Source organism: Ahaetulla prasina, chromosome 14 (assembly GCF_028640845.1).
Source record: "Ahaetulla prasina isolate Xishuangbanna chromosome 14, ASM2864084v1, whole genome shotgun sequence".
Taxonomy (NCBI): Eukaryota; Metazoa; Chordata; class Lepidosauria; order Squamata; family Colubridae; genus Ahaetulla; species Ahaetulla prasina.
Window position 1 is genome coordinate 15104829 of NC_080552.1, and position 20638 is coordinate 15125466.

General features: G+C 44.5%; 1 protein-coding gene across 2 annotated transcripts in view; it reads right to left on the minus strand.

The window, feature by feature from the left end:
- Positions 1 to 20638, minus strand: part of SNX29 (sorting nexin 29) — a 179820-nt gene that overhangs the window by 13993 nt on the left and 145189 nt on the right. The gene's annotated exons all lie outside the window — the stretch shown is intronic.

The window sequence follows — 20638 nt, forward strand, 5'->3', positions numbered from 1 at the left end:
CAGACTTAATCACTGTGTACCATGGAAGGAAAAAGGAAGGAAGGAGGAGGAGGGAGGAGGAGGGAGGAGGAGGAGGAAGGAGAAGAGGAAGAGCAATAGTACTTAGACTTAACTACTGTGTACCATGGAAGGAAAAAGGAAGAAAGGAAAAAGGGAGGAGGAGGAGGAAGGAAGGAAAGAGAAAGGAAGAGCAATAGCACTTAGACTTAACCACTATGCACCATGGAAGAAAGGAAGGAAGGAAGGAAGGAAGGAAGGAAGGAAGGAAGGAAGGAAGGAAGGAAGGAAGGAAGGAAGGAAGGAAGGAAGGAAGGAAGGAAGGAAGGAAGGAAGGAAGGAAGTGTTGGAAGAAATGTCCACCTGGGTTCAGTTCCACGTGGGGAAAAAGACACTGGAAACATGGAGACTGCTTGGAAAGATGGTTTTAATGGTGGATAGGAATCACATTCCTTGAGTTCCTGAAAAGAAAAGGTGATCACATGTTTCAAGGTTGGGTGAAAAATCAGAGAGGAAAGGAGAAGAAGACAAGAAAGGAGAAGAGAGAGACAAGAGAGTATAAACTCTCTGTGGGGCTCCACCTTGGTGTTTCCTGTTCCTGTATAAGAAATGTACCCTGATTGGTTGTCAAACTCCCAGGTGGTCTAGGGACTTAGCTAATGTTGTAGGGTGTCTCTCAAGCTTTCCAAAAGTGAAGAAATTTTTTCCCCTGCCACTTGTAAGCTTTTAAATGTGATTGCAAACATTGGGCTGGTGGTCTCAATAAGCACTCTGGAAGGAAGGAAGGAAGGAAGGAAGGAAGGAAGGAAGGAAGGAAGGAAGGAGAAGAGGAAGAGCAATAGTATTTAGACTTAACTACTGTGTACCATGGAAGGAAAAAAGGAAGGAAGGAAGGAAAGGAGGGAGGGAGGGAGGAAGGAAGGAGAAAAGGAAGAGCAATAGCACTTAGACTTAACCATTGTGTACCTTGGAAGGAAAAAGGAAGGAGGAGGAGGAGGGAGGAGGGAGGAAGGAAGGAAGGAAGGAAGGAAGGAAGGAAGGAAGGAAGGAAGGAAGGAAGGAAGGAGAAGAGGAAGAGCAATAGTACTTAGACTTAACTACTGTGTACCATGGAAGGAAAAAAGGAAGGAAGGAAGGAAGGAAGGAGGAGGAAGGAAGGAAGGAGAAAAGGAAGAGCAATAGCACTCAGACTTAATCACTGTGTACCATGGAAGGAAAAAGGAAGGAAGGAGGGAGGAGGGAGGAGGGAGGAGGAGGAGGAAGGAGAAGAGGAAGAGCAATAGTACTTAGACTTAACTACTGTGTACCATGGAAGGAAAAAAGGAAGAAAGGAAAAAAGGGAGGGAGGGAGGGAGGAAGGAAGGAAAGAGAAAAGGAAGAGCAATAGCACTTAGACTTAACCACTGTGCACCATGGAAGGAAGGAAGGAAGGAAGGAAGGAAGGAAGGAAGGAAAGAAGGAAGGAAGGAAGGAAGGAAGGAAGGAAGGAAGGAAGGAAGGAAGGAAGGAAGGAAGGAAGGAAGGAAGGAAGGAAGTGTTGGGAGAAATGTCCACCTGGGTTCAGTTCCACGTGGGGAAAAAGACACTGGAAACATGGAGACTGCTTGGAAAGATGGTTTTAATGGTGGATAGGAATCACATTCCTTGAGTTCCTGAAAAGAAAAGGTGATCACATGTTTCAAGGTTGGGTGAAAAATCAGAGAGGAAAGGAGAAGAAGACAAGAAAGGGAGAAGAGAGAGACAAGAGAGTATAAACTCTCTGTGGGGCTCCACCTTGGTGTTTCCTGTTCCTGTATAAGAAATGTACCCTGATTGGTTGTCAAACTCCCAGGTGGTCTAGGGGACTTAGCTAATGTTGTAGGGTGTCTCTCAAGCTTGCTTGAGCCTTGCCATGTGGTGAGTTTCTGTTGCTAGATGAGTCCTATTGTGTTGCAGATGATGGTCCATTGACAAAGGTGGGGGGGGATGAGTGAGCTTGGCTGAGGCCTTAATGGCCCATTGACAAAGGTGTGAGGAGGCAGGAAGCTGCTTTGTCTTTAGAATTTTAGAATTTATTTTTATTGGCCAAGTGTGATTGGACACACAAGGAATTTGTCTTGGTGCATATGCTCTCAGTGTACATAAAAGAAAAGATACGTTCATCAAGGTACGACATTTACAACACAATTGATGGTCAATATATCAATATAAATCATAAGGATTGCCAGCAACAAGTTATAGTCATACAGTCACAAGTGGAAAGAGATTGGTGATGGGAACTATGAAACGATTAATAGTAGTGCAGATTCAGTAAATAGTCTGACAGTGTTGAGGGAATTATTTGTTTAGCAGAGTGATGGCCTTTGGGAAAAAACTGTTCTTGTGTCTAGTTGTTCTGGTGTGCAGTGCTCTATAGCGTCGTTTTGAGGGTAGGGGTTGAAACAGTTTATGGCCAGGATACGAGTGATCTGCAAATATTTTCACGGCCCTCTTCTTGATTCGTGCAGTATACAGGTCCTCAATGGAAGGCAGGTTGGTAGCAATTGGTTGGTAGCAACCTTTAAAACAGGTTTCTCCATTTCTCATCCAGGGAAACACAATACTCTGCCCACTTCAATATCCTCCAAGATATTTCATTCTTCTATCTAGGAGAAGGGTGAGTGCTAACTTCCTACAGGAAGGAAGGAAGGAAGGAAGGAAGGGCAAAAGAATTGGTTTTCACGACAGTGCTTTTTGTGATCTGGATCACAAAATGTTCTTGGAGACAGGGCCTCTTGTGCAACAGTTGGTAAAAAGCCACATTTTGCCACCTCACATCACCTTAAGGCACATGCTATTCCAATGTCTATTATGAAATGAACCTCACAGGCTTCCGTACGCATTATTGTTCTTCCGAGAAAATGATTATAACCCACTGATAATTTGCAGTCTCTGTATTGTGGTGCAGATGCTCCATTTATATATTTTATATATATATATTTATAGAACGGTTGCAGGAATTGGGTATGTCTAGCCTAGTGAAAACATGGACTGGGAGTGACACGATAGCAGTGTTCCAATATTTGAGGAGCTGCCACAAAAAAGAGGGAGTCAAGCTATTCTCCAAAGCACCTGAGGGCAGGACAAGAAGCAACGGATGGAAACTAATCAAAGAGAGAAGCAACTTAGAACTAAGGAGAAATTTCCTGACAGTGAGAACAATTAATCAGGGGAATGACTTGATTTCAGAAGCTGTGAGTGCTTCAACACTGGAGGTTTTTAAGAAGAGACTGGACAACGATTTGTCTTAAATGGCATAAGATCATCTGCTTGAGGAAGGGGTTGGATGAGAAGACCTCCAAGGCCCCTACCGTCTCCGATGTTCTGTGTTCTAATTTCCCCAAGGAATGTATTGCTTCGTTAACTGCAGTTAGAAGAACTGGTAGTGATTCTGCAGAAGAGCTGCAGGCAAGATGGATGGAAGATGAAGACGACAGACTCCATCTTCATCCCAAAGTCATTGGCTGACATCCTAAAAACTGATGTGAAGAGATGAAGGAAATACGTGTATTTTTTGGCGGTCCATGATGAAAAAGGTTCAGAAACATAGGATGGGCATAAAGCCATGAGAGGTGAAGAAATGAACAATAGGAAGTTGATCAAAAAAGCCAGCGCAGTCCCAGGCTGCATAAACAGTGGGATAGAATAGAATCAAGATTATGTGAAGTTGTTAGAACTGCTTTATAATGCATTCCTTGGTAAGGCCACTTCTTGGAATATTGCATCCAGTTTTGATCACCATAATATAAAAAAGATGTTGAGACTCTGGAAAGAGTGCAGAGAAGAGCAGAAAAGATGACGAGGGGACTGGAGGCTAAAACATATGAAGAACGGTTGCAGGAACTGGGTATGTCTGGTTTAATGAAAGGTAAAGGTAATTAAAAAGAAATTAAAAGACGCTTGCTCCTGGGGAGGAAAGCTACGGCAAATCTAGACAGCATACTAAAAAGCAGAGACATCACCCTGCCAACAAAAGTGCGTATAGTCAAGGCTAAGGTTTTCCCAGCTGCAATGGATGGCTGTGATAGTTGGACCATAAGGAAGGCTGAGCGCCGAAGAATGGAGGCCTTTGAACTCTGGTGCTGGAGAAGACTCCTGCGAGTCCCTTGGACTGCAAGGCGATCCAACCGATCGGTCCTAGAGGAGATCAACCCTGACTGCTCTTTAGAAGGCCGGATCCTGAAGAGGAAACTCAAATTTCTAGACCGGGATGCCCTATGCACGGTCACTCACGCTCTCGTGACATCTCGTCTGGATTACTGCAATGCTCTCTACATGGGGCTCCCCTTGAGGAGCACCCGGAGACTCCAGTTAGTTCAGAATGCGGCTGCGCGGGTGATAGAGGGAGCCCCTCGTGGCTCCCATGTGACACCTCTCCTGCGCAGACTGCACTGGCTACCTGTGGCCTTCCGGGTGCGCTTCACAGTTTTGGTAATTATCTTCAAAGCGCTCCATGGCATAGGGCCGGGTTACTTACGGGACCATCTGCTGCCACCGATTGCCTCTCACCAACCCGTGCGCTCTCACAGAGAGGGACTCCTCAGGGTGCCGTCAGCCAGGCAGTGCCGACTGGCGACACCCAGGGGAAGGGCCTTTTCTGTGGGGGCTCCCACCCTCTGGAACGAACTTCCCCCAGGACTTCGCCAACTTCCTGACCTTCGAACCTTCCGCCGCGAGCTTAAGACACATCTATTTATTTGCGCAGGACTGGACTAGAATTTTTAAATTTTGAATTTGGTTTTAATGGGGTTTTATTATTTGTATTTCTATTTTAAACATTCGGCCTTATTTAATAAGTTTTTTAATTGTTGTTTTATCCTATATTTATATATATGTTTTATTCTGGCTGTAAACCGCCCTGAGTCCCTAGGGAGATAGGGCGGTATAAAAATGCGAAAAATAAATAAATAAATAAATAAATAAATACTTGGGCCACCTCATGAGGACTCACTGGAGAAGAGCCAAATGCTGGGAACGATGAGAGGGCAAAAGAAGAAGGGGACGGCAGAGAACGAGGGGGCTGGATGGAATCACTGAAGCACCCACCCTCCCGGTATCTGCAGGAAGGATGGGTTTTGCAAAGAAAATTCACGGAAAGGGCAAGAATTCCAAGGTCTCAGCTGCTGAACAAAAATGACAGCTAGAGAGATTTTCTCTTCTTCTTACATTAAGCTGCTGAAAAGCAGCCAAGCAGGAAAACCCGGAGCGCATTTTTTGCAGGACTGGAACTCAGCATTTGGTTCTGAGGCTGATCCAACACTGAAGTGGCTGGTTAATACTTTGTGTATGCCATAGCCACTTCTGTTGTGCCTGGAAAAAAAATTTTGAGCTTCCAGTCAAATATTTTTTTTAAAAAATAAAGTGATTCCACTGAATGCAAAATCTTTTCATTCCTGGATTCAAACCATGATTGCAATTGAGGTTTGCTTTCAAATATCTCAAATTGCAGAAATCCAAGACAAAAATACAGACATCCCATTCCAAATACAATACAGGTAGTCCCCGACTGAACAACAGTTCATTTAGTGACGGATAAAAGATACACAGCACTGAAAAAAAAAAACTTGACTTAGGACCATTTTTCAGAGTTACGACCCTTGTAGCATCCCCATGATCATGTGACCAAAATTCAGACACTTGGCAACCGGTTCATACTTATGACCGTTCTTGTGTCCCGAGGTTACGTGATCCCCTTTTGTGACCTCTTGACAAGCAAAGTCAATGGGGAAGCCACATTCATTTAATAACTTATGAAGTGCAATGGTTCACTTAACGGTGGCAAGAAAAGTCGTAAAATGGGGCAAAAACTCACTTAACAAATGTCTCACCAAACAACAGAGCTGTTGGGCTCCATCATGGTCATAAGTCGAGGACTACCTGTAGTTCTTTTCATGTTCGTTTTTTTTTTTAAATGATATTTTTATTATGGAACAAGTATGTAAGATTTTTCTTTTATTACACAAATAATGAAATAGTTAACAACGAACAGCACTGGGTGTTTGATTATCCTGGAGAATTACAGAGAATTATCCTGGAGAATTACAGAGAATTAGATCCCTAGCCTGCTCTCGATTTGCCATAGGCAAGCAGGATGGAAAACCGACGAAGCAGCACGGCAGCCAAAGACAGGAGTGCATTCTAGTCATATCTTTCTCAAGGCTGTCTCCCAGGGTTACCTACAGAGGCCAGAGGGGAATGATCTCTACAACCCCTGAAATTGCTCCGTTGGCGAATGTGATTGATAACACACCCTGGGGGGAGGGGGGAAAACAGGGTCATGACTGGGGCCGTAAATTACGTGGGGGTCAGAGCTGGCTTCATTTGGAAACTGCCGACATGAACCCTCCTAATCAATAACTAGATTTCTTTTGAAGCTTGGCTCTGAGGCTCATGATTTAATTAGGGCATCTGTTGGAACCCTGACATCAGTGTTTCAATTTGACAAAAATCAAACCAGAAATTCTATTCCGGGCTAAATGTAAATTGGAACAAATGTGCTTGCATCCTTCAGTCTCCCAAGCAAAATTCCGACACTTCCAAATGGTTGGAGGTAGAAGCCACTAACTCAACGACTCAAAAGCAGTGGTAATCTTAAATCCAAGCCTGGTGTATAAAGGACCCCCAATTAATATTGCAGTAAGCTATTTAACTCCATACAGCACTCCGCAGTCCTTGAAATGCACAGAAAACTCTAGGGAGATTCTGGGAGGCAGTTTTCAGATACATCTCTGGAAAAATCACCTTTTTTTTTTTTTTTGTTCCACACAAATAGAATCACTGAGCAGAGAAGGTTTTGGAAGTTTTCACATATAAATTATTGTTGACACAGCAACAAGGTTTGAAGAAGAAACCCCGAAGACAGACGTGTCTTGAATTAATTATAAACAGAATATTCCTTCGGCACAGTCCCCAGAGACACAATCGTTCTCTCCTTCTCTCTCCCTCTCTCTTTACAAAATTTGTTTTTCTAAGTTGAAGTGGCAACTTTTAAAAAGTTCCCCCTTTAAAAAAAGCAAACAAACAGCAGAAGCTTGTAAAAATACCAGGGTAAGATTCTGACAGTGCGATTCAAGACCTAGTGAGGTTCGCTTAAGCCATCCTGCCAGGATACCAGGATAAGCAACTTTCCACCAACACGGTGAGAGAAAATGTTACGGATTCGGTAAAAAAAGAAATAGATATGCCTGGCTTCGTGCTGTCACATTAAACCATTTTTCAAGAATCAAAAGCACTTTGGGAAGAGGTTTCAAATCTCATCTCATCTACCCAACGCAAAGTTTTCCAGGAAGGTTTGATTATTATTTATTTATTTATTGTTTCAATTTCTAAACCGCCCTTCTCCCAAAGGACTCAGGGCGGTTTACAGCCAAAGTAAAAACAATTAGTACAATTTTTAAAACCAGTTTAAAAGGAAAATTTAGAGTTGGTTGAAGAACTTAAAACCAATAAAACTCCTTATTAAAACCCCACTAGGCCAGTCCTGCACGGTGAAACAGAAATGTTTTCAGCTCGCGTCGAAAGGTCCGAAGATCAGGGAGTTGACAGATACCTGGTGGTAGCGTGTTCCAGAGGGTTGGTGCCCCCACAGAGAAGGCCCTCCCCCTGGGCGCCGCCAGCCGACATTGACTGGCCGACGGCACCCTGAGGAGAACCTCCCTATGGGAGCGCACTGGTCGATGGGAGGACGCCGGTAACAGCAGGCGGTCCCGTAAGTAACCCGGTCCTATGCCATGGAGCGCTTTAAAGGTGGTAACTAACACCTTGAATTGCACCCGAAAGACCACTGGAAGCCAGTGCAGCCTGCGCAGGAGAGGTGTTATATGGGAGCAACGAGTCGCTCCCTCTATCACCTGTGCGGCCGCATTCGGAACTAATTGGAGTCTTCGGGTGGTCTTCAAGGGAAGCCCCATGTAGAGAGCATTATATTATATTGTGAATTATATTGTGCATTCTTCTCATCTAACTATAGAAACTACTTGTTTCTAATGCAGGGGTCTCCAACCTTGTCAACTTTAAGCCTGGCGGACTTCAACTCCCAGCAAAGCTGGCTGGGGGATTCTGGGAGTTGAAGTCCGCCAGGCTTAAAGTTGATAAGGTTGGAGACCCCTGATCTAATGGGATCCCAATTAGGGAATTTCTGTGCAAGAAGGGAATGCTGTTTGCCTCCAGAAGTTGTGAGTGCCCCAACAATGGAGGTTGTGAAAGAAGAGATTGGACAACCATTTGTCTGCAATCGGAGGTGGGTTTCAGCAGGTCCTGATCAGTTCTGGAGAACGCGAGCTTAAGACTTTTTTATTCCATAGTGCGGGGCTAGCCTAATGAAATTTTAGTGGGGGTTTTATGAAGTTTTTTAGGATTGTTTTAATTTGTTGGGCCAAATTTCAAAATTAGTTTTTAATTATTTTAATTATTATCAGGTTGTTTTAAATTGGCTGTAAACCGCCCTGAGTCCTTCGGGAGAAGGGCAGTATAGAAATTGAAACAAACAAACAAATAAATAAATAAACCGGTAGTGAAAATTTTGAGTTGTTCGGAGAACCGGTAGAAAAAATTCTGACTGGCCCCGCCCCCATCTATTCTCAGCCTCCCGAGTCCCAGCTGATCGGGAGGAAATGGGGATTTTGCAGTAACCTTCCCCTGGAGTGGGGAGGGAATGGGGATTTTACAGTATCCTTCCCCTGCCACGCCCACCAAGCCATGCCATGCCCACCAAGCCACACCCACAGAACCGGTAGTAAAAAATTTTGAAACCCACCACTGTCTGCAATGATAAAGAATCTCCTGCTTGAGCAGATAGATGGAACTAGTCCAGGGGTCCCCAATCTTTCGGACCTCAGGGACCACGACATTCATAATTTTAAATCCATGAATATGATCAGCCTAATGACCGGCTGGGTGGTCATGTGACTGGTGGGTGTGGCCAACTCGATAGCCACCTTGATGTCACTCACATCGAGGGGCCCCTTGCTGGCCTCTACTCACCCTTCTCCTGCCAGTCACTCCTCACCTACCTGCCAGGGCTCCTTTGGGCCCCAACAGGAAGCAGTTGCTGGAGCTAAGCAGCCATCGTGAGAAACAGTTGGCAAAAAAAAAGTTGGGCCTCTGTGGCTCAGACTGGTAAGACAGTCTGTTATTAACAGCAGCTGCTTGCAATTACTGCAGGTTCAAACCCCACCAGACCCAAGGTTGACTCAGCCTTCCATCCTTTATAAGGTAGGTAAAATGAGGGCCCAGATTGTTGGGGGCAATAAGTTGACTTTGTATATAATATACAAATGGATGAAGACTATTGCTTAACATAGTGTAAGCCGCCCTGAGTCTTCGGAGAAGGACGGGATATAAATACAAATTTTTTTAAAAAAAACACCAGCTCAGTTCAAATTGGATCTGGCCAAGAAGGAGGCTCACCAAAAGCATCTCACTGAGGACTACGAGCGTAGGCTTTCCAAGCAGAGGGAAGACCTGCGGGAGTGCAAGGGCAGGTACCAGTGCCTGGAGGCTCAGCATGCTGAGATGGTCAGCCAGTTCCAGGCCATGATGCAGTCCTACTGGAACAAGGCCCTCTGGCTCTTCACCACCAATGGCGCTTCCCTCCAGCCTTCGTCCAAAGCCCCGCCCAGGAGGCTGAAGCAGACTCCAAGTTAGAATTTCTGACCCCCCCTCCAACCCGCACAAAAAGACCTCAAAGAGGGAGACTCTGCAGCAACACAAACGTTCATTGCCCACGGACCATAGTTTGAGGACCCCTGATTTAGTGCAATATTAAGGGCCGGTGAATAGCGCAGGCTGGTAAAGCCTGTTATTAAGAACACAAAGCCTGCAATTACTGCAGGTTCAAGCCCGGCCCAAGGTTGACTCAGCCTTCCATCCTTTATAAGGTAGGTAAAATGAGGACCCAGATTGTTGGGGGGGCAATAAGTTGACTTTGTAAAATTATACAAATAGAATGAGACTATTGCCTTATACACTGTAAGCCGCCCTGAGTCTTCGGAGAAGGGCGGGGTATAAATGTAAACAAAAAAAAAATGCAAATAATTTTTCTGCGGACCACCAAAATTTTCTCGCAGACCAGCAGTGATCCATGGACCACCAGTTGGTGACCGCTGGACTAGAAGACCTCCAAGGTCTCTTCCGCTCTTGTTATTTTGTTGTTTCTAAAAAGGTCTCGTTTACTCTTAAGATTGCCGGAAAGGTGGCAGTGATGAGTATGTTTAATAGATTCTGAAGGCCACCGGGACCCCAAAAGGTTGATTTGTTCAAAGGTCCTGCAGAACTGGAAAGAAGAGGCCGCAGCTGCTTCTTGGGAGCCAACAGGTTCCTTCAATTTTTACTGCTGTTTCTGACAACTGAGACAGATGGCTCTTAGAAGCTTTTCTTATTAAAACTCGAAAGAAAAGAGGAGCTGCATTTGTTCTTCTAAGCAATGAGAAGACAGCCTCTGTAGGACTCCACCTTCTCTTCCGCCTCCCTCTCCTCCTCCTTCTCTTCCTCCTCCTCCTTTCTCCTTTCTCCTCCTCCTCTTTCTCCTTCTCTTTCTCTTTCTCCTCCTCCTTTCTCCTCCTCCTCTTTCTCCTCCACCTCCTCTTTCTCCTCTTCCTCTTTCTCCTCTTCTTCCTCTTTCTCCTCCTTTTTCTCCTCCTCCTCCTTTTCTCCTTCTCTTTCTTTTCTCCTCCTCCTTCTCCTTTCTCCCTCTCCTCCTCCTCTTTCTCCTCCACCTCTACCTCCTCTTTCTCTTCCTCCTTCCTTTTCTCCTCCTCCTCCTCCTCCTCCTCCTCCTCCACCTCCTCTTTCTCCTCCTCCTCTTTCTCTTCCTCCTCCTTCTCCTCTTTCTTTTTCTCCTCCACCTCCTCTTTCTCTTCCTCCTCCTCTTCCTCTTCCTCCTTTTCCTCCTTCTCCTCCTCCTCCTCCTTCTCCTCCTCCTCCACCTCCCCTTTCTCCACCTCCTCTTTCTCTTCCTCTTTCTCCTCCTTCTCCTCTTTCTTTTTCTCCTCCACCTCCTCTTTCTCTTCCTCCTCCTCTTCCTCTTTCTCCTTTTCCTCCTTCTCCTCCTCCTCCTCCTTCTCCTTCTCCTCCACCTCCTCTTTCTCCTCCTCCTCTTTCTCTTCCTCTTTCTCCTCCTTCTCCTCTTTCTTTTTCTCCTCCACCTCCTCTTTCTCTTCCTCCTCCTCTTTCTCCTTTTTCTCCTCCACCTCCTCTTTCTCCTCCTCCACTAAAAGTTCATGACTGACAGCCTGCTTCTTCAGAACCTGCCAAAATTTGCAGCCAAATGTATTCATGGCACAGACTCAGGGCCTTGTTCTGAAAACAAGAATTCTTCGTTGAGCATCACTATATTTCAGCGCGAGCACATTGCCGCTTGAATTCTCGTGTTAGCTTTGGGAGCTCTTTGGAGGTGAAATTCCAACCCATCATTTGGTTTTCGACCAGAGTGAGCAGGGAGATCTTGCCTTTTCAAGTTGAAGGTGAAAGGCAGGTGGAGGTATCTGCTCAGCTGTTGGAAGATACGTTGGTTTTGGTTTCGCAGAAAGCAGATTCTCCCCTTGGCTTCGGATACGGCAAGCTAAGGGAGAACCTTCTGCACCATCCGTTCCCAAGTCAGATTTCATTGTTGACATTTCAGTTGTCCTTGCTCGGAAACATTCAGAGCACATGTGCATCTCAAACTCTCCTCTGACAGGTGAAGTTGCCCATGTGCTACAACTTTCACCCCATTCCACCTTCCTTCCCTAAGGAAAAGATGGTAGAAATGATAGCCATCCTACAGGCATCTCAAGACCACTTTCACCTGCATTCTCACCTTACTCCCTACAGCCCAACTTAAGCGACAGATTAACAGAGTTGGAAGGGACCTTGTAGGTCATCTAGTCCAACCCCCTTCACTTGGGTAGTGCAGACAATGTTGCTCTGGTGCAGAAACCACTGGATTTCTTTTGAAGCTTGGCTGGAGACTCCCCATGGCCACGTGATCAAAATTCGGACACTTGGCAACTGGCATGTACTTACGACGGTTGCAGTGTCCTGGGGTCATGTGATCCCCATTTGCGACCTTCTGACAAGCCAAGTCAAGGGAGGGAAGCCAGATTCACTTAACAACCGGGTTACTAATTTAATAACTGGAGTGATTCACTTACCAACTGTGGCAAGAAAGGTCGTAAAACGGGGCAAAACTCACTTAAGAACTGCCTCGCTTGGCAGCGGAAATCCGGCACTCAGTTGTGGTCATAAATCAAGGACTACCTGTATAATTTAACTACCTGTATAACTTATTTCAGAAGTCCTGCGTGGAACTGGAAGTTTTTAAAGAAAAGACTGGACAGCCACCTGTCTGAAATGGTATACGGTCTCCTGCTTGAGCAGGGGGTTGGTCTAGAAGACCTCGAAGGCCCCTTCCAATCTATTCTGATTGACTGAACCATGACCACTTGCAATTCTAAACACATTTGCAAGGGAGTGATTAAAAAGCACCTCGTTTGTAATCAGACGCCAAGATTACATTTTATTTGGGAATCTATATTAATTTTCTCCCGTTTTTCTTTTTTTAGTAAAATGCAGCATTCTGGAGGTTTTCTTCCAGGAGCTTTCCCAGGGGCCTATTTCTAACTGTGACTTTTTTTATTTTCCCTTCCCCAAAATAACAGATGCCTCCAGGACTGCTGCGGTTCTCAAAACTAAATTTGACATCTCCGGCGCAAAAAAAAAAAAAAAAAAAAGGTAGAAGTTTGGGTAGCGTTGCCAATTTTTCTTGTTCCGTCGTCCCAGCCAGAGTTAAAATTATTCTTGGCTGGCGTGTTTATTCAACGTTTCTGAATTTAGAGACTGCGCTCTTAATATTCTCCCCCTTACCCAGCCTCACACTCCGCTTGCCTGCTGTAAAAATTTGCTTGCAGGCTCCGTGGCCAGCCACTTTTCTAGGAAATTAATCTGCCTTCCTCGTTTATGGCACAGAAAATATTACGGTAACGAGGTTATCCGAGGCCTCGGCTAATAAAGTTACTCTGCGATTTTAGAAAGCATTTATAATAATTAAAACCCCCATATTCTCTAAGAACTCATTTGTTTCCCCCCTCTGCTTAAATATTCTCTGCTTTGCGGTTCACTTAAAGGACTCTCTAAAGTTTCGGATAGCATTTCCAATAACTTTAATGGGCTTTGGGTAAACTTTCTAATTAACCCTAAAGAAGAAAGATACCCTGGACTTATTTTATTTTAGACTTGGTAAACGTTAGCCAGGGAAAACTGTTAATGTTCCAAAGACCAATTTCTTTATTGCTTTTGCTAATCTCATTGCGAGCTCTTTCCTGAACAGGCACTTGGCAGCTTAGCTCTTGCAATGGGTAACTTGTGTGAAACAGTAGACCAGTGGTTCTCAACCTGTGGGTTGGGACCCCATTGGGGGTCGAATGACGATTTGCTAGGGGTCGCCTAAGACCATCGGAAATATGGGAAGTATACTTGCGAGTCGAAGAATCGCGCTCCAATGGTTGACTCCACAAGCCAGCTGCAGGCTCTTCAAATCGCTAGCCGAATTCGGCTTCAGATGCAATGAATTAAAAAAGAGAGAAATCTTTGCTCTGATGTCTCCCTCTCAAGCCAGCTGCAATCACTCCCAATCGCTAGCCTAATCTGGCTTCAGGCGCCATAAACTTAATAGGGGAGGAGTCTCCGCTTTAATGCCTCTGTCCTCAAGGCAATCGCAAGCAGTTCGCTAGCCAATACGGCTTTAGGCGCGATAAATTCAAAACGAAAATAATTTTACGGTTGGGGTCGCCACATCATGGGGAATTGTATTAAAGGGGTCACCACATCGTGGGGAATTGTATTAAAGGGGTCGCAGCACTATAAAGGTTGAGAACCACTGCAGTAGACCGAGGTTGGGGATCAGGAACACCAACGGATTGCCGGTAAGATGGGCTTGAATACAACACCGCTTCATGTGGGGCCCTTGATGCATTCTGAGCTGGGTTGTTGTAGACTTCTCATTCCCTGACTAGGTAATATCCTCAGCACTGATGATGCACTAGCTACCGTGTTTTCCCCAAAATAAGATCGGGTTTTATATTAATTTTTGCCCCAAAAGACACATGATGGCTTATTTTCCGGTTAGGTCTTATTTTGGGGAAAATACAGTACTAACTTGAATTGAATTGAATTGAATTGAATTTAAATTGAGGCCTTTGAACTCTGGTGCTGGAGAAGACTCCTGCGAGTCCCTTGGACTGCAAGGTGAACAAACAAGTCAGTCCTAGAGGAGATCAGCCCTGACTGCACTTTAGAAGGCCAGATCCTGAAAAGGAAACTCAAATCCTTTGGCCACCTAATGAGAAGGAAGGACACACTGGAGAAGAGCCTAATGCTAGGAACGATGGAGGGCAAAAGAAGGAGGGGACGGCAGAGAGTGAGATGCTGGATGGAGTCACTGAAGCAGTCAGTGTGAGCTTAAATGGATTCCAAAGGATGGTAGAGGACAGGAAGGCCTGGAGGAACATTGTCCATGGGGTCGCGATGGGTCAGACAGGACTTCGCAACTAACAACAACAGTACTAAATGGCTCTGTCTGCTGACAATCTTAACTGGGGTTTATTTTTGGAGGTAGGGCTTATATTACGAGCATCTGGAAAAATTATGCTAGGCCTTATTTTCCGGTTGGGTCTTATTTTTGGGGAGACAGGGTAGCACTGATGGTGTTGCCTAGTTGGGCAATGAAATATCTGCAAGGAAACAATCAAGCTCAAAAGAACATCTACGATCCTGCTCTTCGTCTCCACCAACCGGACTCCCTTTTAGCATTGATGACAGTACCTAGAAGGGTAATGAAATGTCCACAAGGACACCAAACTCAGAGAGCACTAGCAGCCCCTTAATCCTCCTTGTCCTCTTCTCCACAAACTCCACTCCCTTCTAGCAGGATGTTTCCTAGTTGGGTAATGAAACATCTGCAAGAAAACAGCCAAGCTCAGAGAGCACCGAAGACCCCACAATCTTCCTCCTCCTCCTCCTCCTCCCATTTCCATCCTCTTCTAGCATTGATGATGTTACCTAGTTGGGTAACGAAACATCTGCAAGAAAACAGCCAAGCTCAGAGAGCACCAAGGATCCCATAGTCCTCCTCCTCCTCCTCTTCCTCCTCCTCCTCTTTCATTCCATTCTGTTCCATTCTCGCACTGATGATGTTACCTAGTTGGGTAATTAAACGTCTGCAAAAAAGCCACCAAGCTCAGAGAGCACCAAGCACCCCAGAGTTCAACCCTGAGCTACAAATATTCTCTTCTATTGAGTAGCTATCCATCAGCTTGATTAAAACAGTACCCATCATACGTGCACTTACATATATTACACCACAATACAATTTTACAACAAGACTTCCAAAATTGCTGCTCCTTCGTTTCTCTTAATGGCATCAATAAAAGAAACCCAGCATGCATTTCCAGGACTACACGAAGTCTTCAGATTCGGCCCTCCAAAGCCCCTCCACGGAGTGGTTAAATGGCAATTTTTTTTTTTAATGGGACCGAAAGAGAAAGTTATGAAATACCTGGGGAGTATTACCTATTCCATTAATTTAATTTAATTTAATTTAATTAATTTAATTTAATATTAATGAAACGACTTGGGGAGCCACTGTATTAACTTCTTCATTAATTTCCATCTGAAACGAAAATTAAATTACAGCAAATTAAATTTAGATTTCGGTTCACTCGCTTTGGGGAGTATCAGAATTATTCCGTATTCTGAATAAGATGCCATTTCCAATGTGCTTAATTTCAATTCCTATCTCAAAATCCACAATACGTTCGTTCCTCGGCAATAGCTGGATCGAGCTTTGATTAAGGGAAAGAGAGGAAAGAGGAAAAAAAGGGAGGGAAAGAATTAAAATCCCATGAAGTTCTAGTACAGCTTTACAAAGCCTTAGTAAGACTGTCAACTCGCAAAGCATCCCTGACCTGCTCTCCAGTTGCCGTAGGCAAGGGGGATGGGAAACCGATGAAGCAGCACGGCAGCCAAAGACAGGAGTGCATTCCAGACTTATCTTTCTCAAGGATGTCTCCCAGGGTTACCCACAGCGGCCGGAGGGGAGTGGTCTCTACAACCTGCAAAATTGCTCAGTTGGTGAATGTGATTGATGACACACCCGGGTGGGAACATGGTCATGTTTAAGGCCGAAAATTACGTGGGGTCTGCCCACCTGCCCAGACGTCATCATGTCCCATTTTTGACGCTCTGTGCATGCACAGAAGGTTTTGCACGTGTGCAGAGGTGTTATGCACTCGCTTCACTCATACATGCGCTCGCTCACATTTGCGAACCAGTAGCGAAGGTAAGTCAATACTCCCACTGGAGCAATCATCACAGCAAGCTGGACTATCTAACTTGACTAGGCTAAATTGTAAGGTTTTTTTGACGGCTGCTATGTCCCAAGAGCCGTGTTATCCCCTTTTTGCGACCTTCTGACAACCCAAGTCAATGGGGAAGCCGGATTCACTTAACAACCGGGTGACTAATATATCAACCGCAATAATACACTTCACAACTTTGGTCAAGCGAGGTGGTAGAATGGTGCAAGGCTCACTTAACAAACGTCTCCCTTAGCTAACCGCAATTTTTGGGTCTCCATGGTGGTCGTACGTCGAGGACTACCTATCTCGCCGTTGCGTAATATGAACGTCCTTGTAAATCAGAAAGACTTCCAAGCTGAAAGGGTTCGTAAGTGCAACGTTTGGGATGATGAGGTTGAAACCTTCCAGTAACGCTATAAAAATATAATTCTAACGCTCCCAACCCAAAAAATCTTTGTCCCATTATATTTGACAGCTGACGCTTTTTTTTTGGTGGCCAGAATTGCTACAGTGAGTAAGTCTTCACTCTGCTCTAAACAATCCCCGAATATTTTTGGAATCCAGATTCAACTCTCTTGTCTTTAAGGAGCATCTTTTTTTTACTCCCACAGGTATAACTTCATCTGTCATGAACTAATACAAATATTGCCCCGAGCTTATTCATTTTGAAGGTTTACCGAAAGGAGCGGAAGAAGCTGGCATTCCATCTTAAATCTTTTAACAATCTCCAATTATCTCTATCTGTAAGGGGATGCGGGTAAGTCCTTGTCTTACAAACAGCAACGGAGCCCAACACATCTGTTGCTAAGGGAGATAATTGGTTCAGTGAGTTTTGCCCCATTTTACGACCTTCCTTATCGTCCTCGTTAAGTGAATCGCTGCAGCTGTTTGGTTCGTGACCCGGTTGTTAAGTGAACCTGGATTCCCTGTTGACTTGGCTTGTCAGACGGTCGCAAAAGAGGGAATCAAGTGATCCTGGGTCACAGCGGGTTCCAGTGACGTCACCGCTCCTGCTGGGTGCTCTAACAGAGCACTCCGTGTTAGAAGATTGTAAAAGTCAGTGAAACAGAAAAAAAAATCACTGTTCACTGAGCTTAGCATACCCTCTGGGCAAAAGAGGGTTATCAGAGTTGTGGGAAAGTGGCAGGTCTGACAGGGGGTTTGCTCTTAAGAGCGAATTTTCCTGGATTTATGACCCCACCGAATTCCACTCCCTCCAACTTCAACACGCTCCTGTTTTTATCAGGAAAAAGGAGTGGGAGAGTCGCTTCTGCTCAAAAGGACTTATTAAATTGATTGATCTTCTAAGCAGACGGGAATTTCACAAGTGATCCTGGGTCACAGCAACCGTCGTAAATACAGTAGCGGCCAAAATTGTGGAAGCCTTTTGGGAGAAGTGTATTTTCTAAAACTAGCTAATAACACCACTTTCTTTTTTGGAGTGGTACCATAAAGTTATATATCAATGGAAAGATAATTGAATCAAGAATGTAATGCAATCACTTTTATGAAGGATTTGCTATTAGAATAGCAGTTACACAGAAGAAAAAACGAGATATACAAAAATTATCACCATGTCAGTTAATGCTTCGTTGGGTAACCTTTAGCATGAATTACGGCCTTACAACCTCTTCCCATGGAGTGAACCAAGTCTGTTAGTTCTGTAGCTGCTATAATGTGAAACCAAGATTGAACGATTGCTTCTATTAACTGGGTTTTATTGCTGGGTCGCTTCTGACTAACAAGTTTCTTTAGTCGGCTCCATCGATTTTCCATTGGGTTAAGGGCTGGGCTATTCCCAGGCCATTCCAGCAGTGGAATAGTGGTGTTGTTAGCCATCAAACCTCAAAAAGACACTTTTCCCAAAAGGTTTCTACAGTTTTGACCACGACTGTATGAGTCAATTACCAAGTTTCTCAATTTTGATCACGTGACCAACGTTTGTATAAGTGTGAAAAATGATCATAGGTCACTTTCAGTGTTGGGTTTTACTTACCTTTGCTACTGGTTCCCGTGTGCGCGTGCATCACTTCTGCACATGTGCAGAGCGTATTTGATGACTTCCGGGCAGGTGGATGGAGCCTCCCGCGGCTTCTACTACCGGTTCTCCCGAACCGGTGCGAACCGGGAGCAACCCACAACTGGTCACTTTTCTGTGTACTGTTGTTACTTTGAATGGTCACTAAATGAACAGTTGTAAACAGAGGCCTAACTGTACACAATCCTTGCACACCACCTTGGCTGAAGGAGCTTTCCTTAGGGAGGGCAGCCAAAACCTTCTGCTTTTAAACTTTTAGTTTAGCTGCTAATCAATAGCAATAGAAGATGTTGCCACGTTCTGCCCTTGGAAATTTCCCCGGTCTTTACACATCTAACGTTTCACCAGATGTTGGAATCCTTTTTTTTTTTTTAATGGGCCTTAGACAACTAGCAATTTTCTTTCAGCAGCAACTCTGGGCAATGTGTCTTAGGGATTTTATGCATTTTTTTTAATACTTAGGGATTGATAGATTTTATTCTGCTGTTACTTTGTTGTTTTGTACGCTAAGGTGGCATAAAAGTGGGGGAAAATAAAATAAAAATAGTGGTTTATTTTACACTGGAGAACAAACTTGCATGCAGTATCTTTGGATGGTTTAAATTTCCTTCCTTCCTTCCTTCCTTCCTTCCTTCCTTCCTTCCTTCCTTCCTTCCCTCCCTCCCTCCCTCCCTCCCTCCTTCCTTCCTTCCTTTCCTCCCTCCCTCTCTCCTTCCTTCCTTCCTTCCTTCCTTCCTTCCTTCCTTCCTTCCTTCCTTCCTTCCTTCCTTCCTTCCATTCCATTCCATTCCTCCTTCCCCCCTTCCTTCCTCCACTCCCTCCATCTTCCTTCCTTCCTTCCTCCCTCCCTCCCCATTCTGTTCCTCCTTCCTTCCATTATATTCCATTCCTCCTTCCTCCCTTCCTTTCTCCATCCCCTCCACCTTCCTTCCTTCCGTTCTCCATTCTATTCCATTCCTCCCTTCCTTTCTCCATTCGCTCCACCTTCCTCCCTCCCTCCCTCCCTCCCTCCCTTCCTCCATTCCATTCCATTCCATTCCATTCCATTCCATTCCATTCCATTCCATTCTTCCTTCCTTTCTCCATCCCCTCCATCTCCCTCCCTCCCTCCTAGATTCCTTGCTTGCTCTTCTCCATTCTACTCCACCTTCTTTCCTTTCTCCACTCCCTCCCTCCCTCCCTCGCTCCCTCCCTCCCTGTTGAATTGACCTCTGAATTAACTGACCATTGCCCAGGGTGTCTATAACTTTTTGAGTGTAGAGATCTATCAACATCTGTGGAAGGAACAGGGAGCTGGCAGTTCCGCAGATGTTGCTAAGTTACAGTTCCCCATATGTCTCAATCTGGGCCATGCTAGCTGGCATTCCCGGGTGTTGTGGTTCCGTAACATCTGGAGGATCACACGCTGTTCTTCCCCTGCCTCCTTTTTGCCCTCCAATCCAGAAGTGTTCTGCATTGCAGTGATTTTAGTCTACCCAACCTTTGTAATGCGCAAACAATTGCGGGCAGGCCATAAAGACCGAAACAATTTACACAGATCTCTCCCGGCTTTAACGGCTTATAAATATTTTAGAAGGCGACGCATGTTTTGTTTGCTAGATAAGTGTAATCTAAAGTGGTGAAGGAAAATGCTGTAGGTCTCCTGTAACAAATCGATCAAATGCAAGGAAACTAAAGACGCTTCATAAAATAATAGCGCACTTCTAACTCGCAAAAAGTTACTGAACAGCATTATCACCAGAAGAGAAAAACATTTTTTGGGAAATCATTTTTGATACTCTTCTGGAAATGCAAAAAGTAGCTTTTATTTACTATTTACTAAATCTGCACTACTATTAATCTTCTCATCGTTCTCATCACCCATCTCCTTCCACTTATGACTAGATGACTGTAACTTTGTTGCTTGTATCCTTACGATTTATTTTGATATTGATTGTTTCCTGATTGCTTATTTGTATCCTATGACTATCATTAAGTGTTAGAATTCTTGATGAACATATCTTGTCTTTTTATGTACACTGAGAGCATATGCACCAATGACAAATTCCTTGTGTGTCCAATCACACTTGGTCAATAAAGAATTCTATTCTATTGTATTCTATTGTATTGTATTCTATTGTATTCTATTGTATTCTATTCTAATTCTTCATTCCATTATTCTATTCTATTCTATTCTGTTCTGTTCTGTTCTATTCTATTCTATTCTGTTCTATTCTATTCTATTCTAATTCTTCATTCCATTATTCTATTC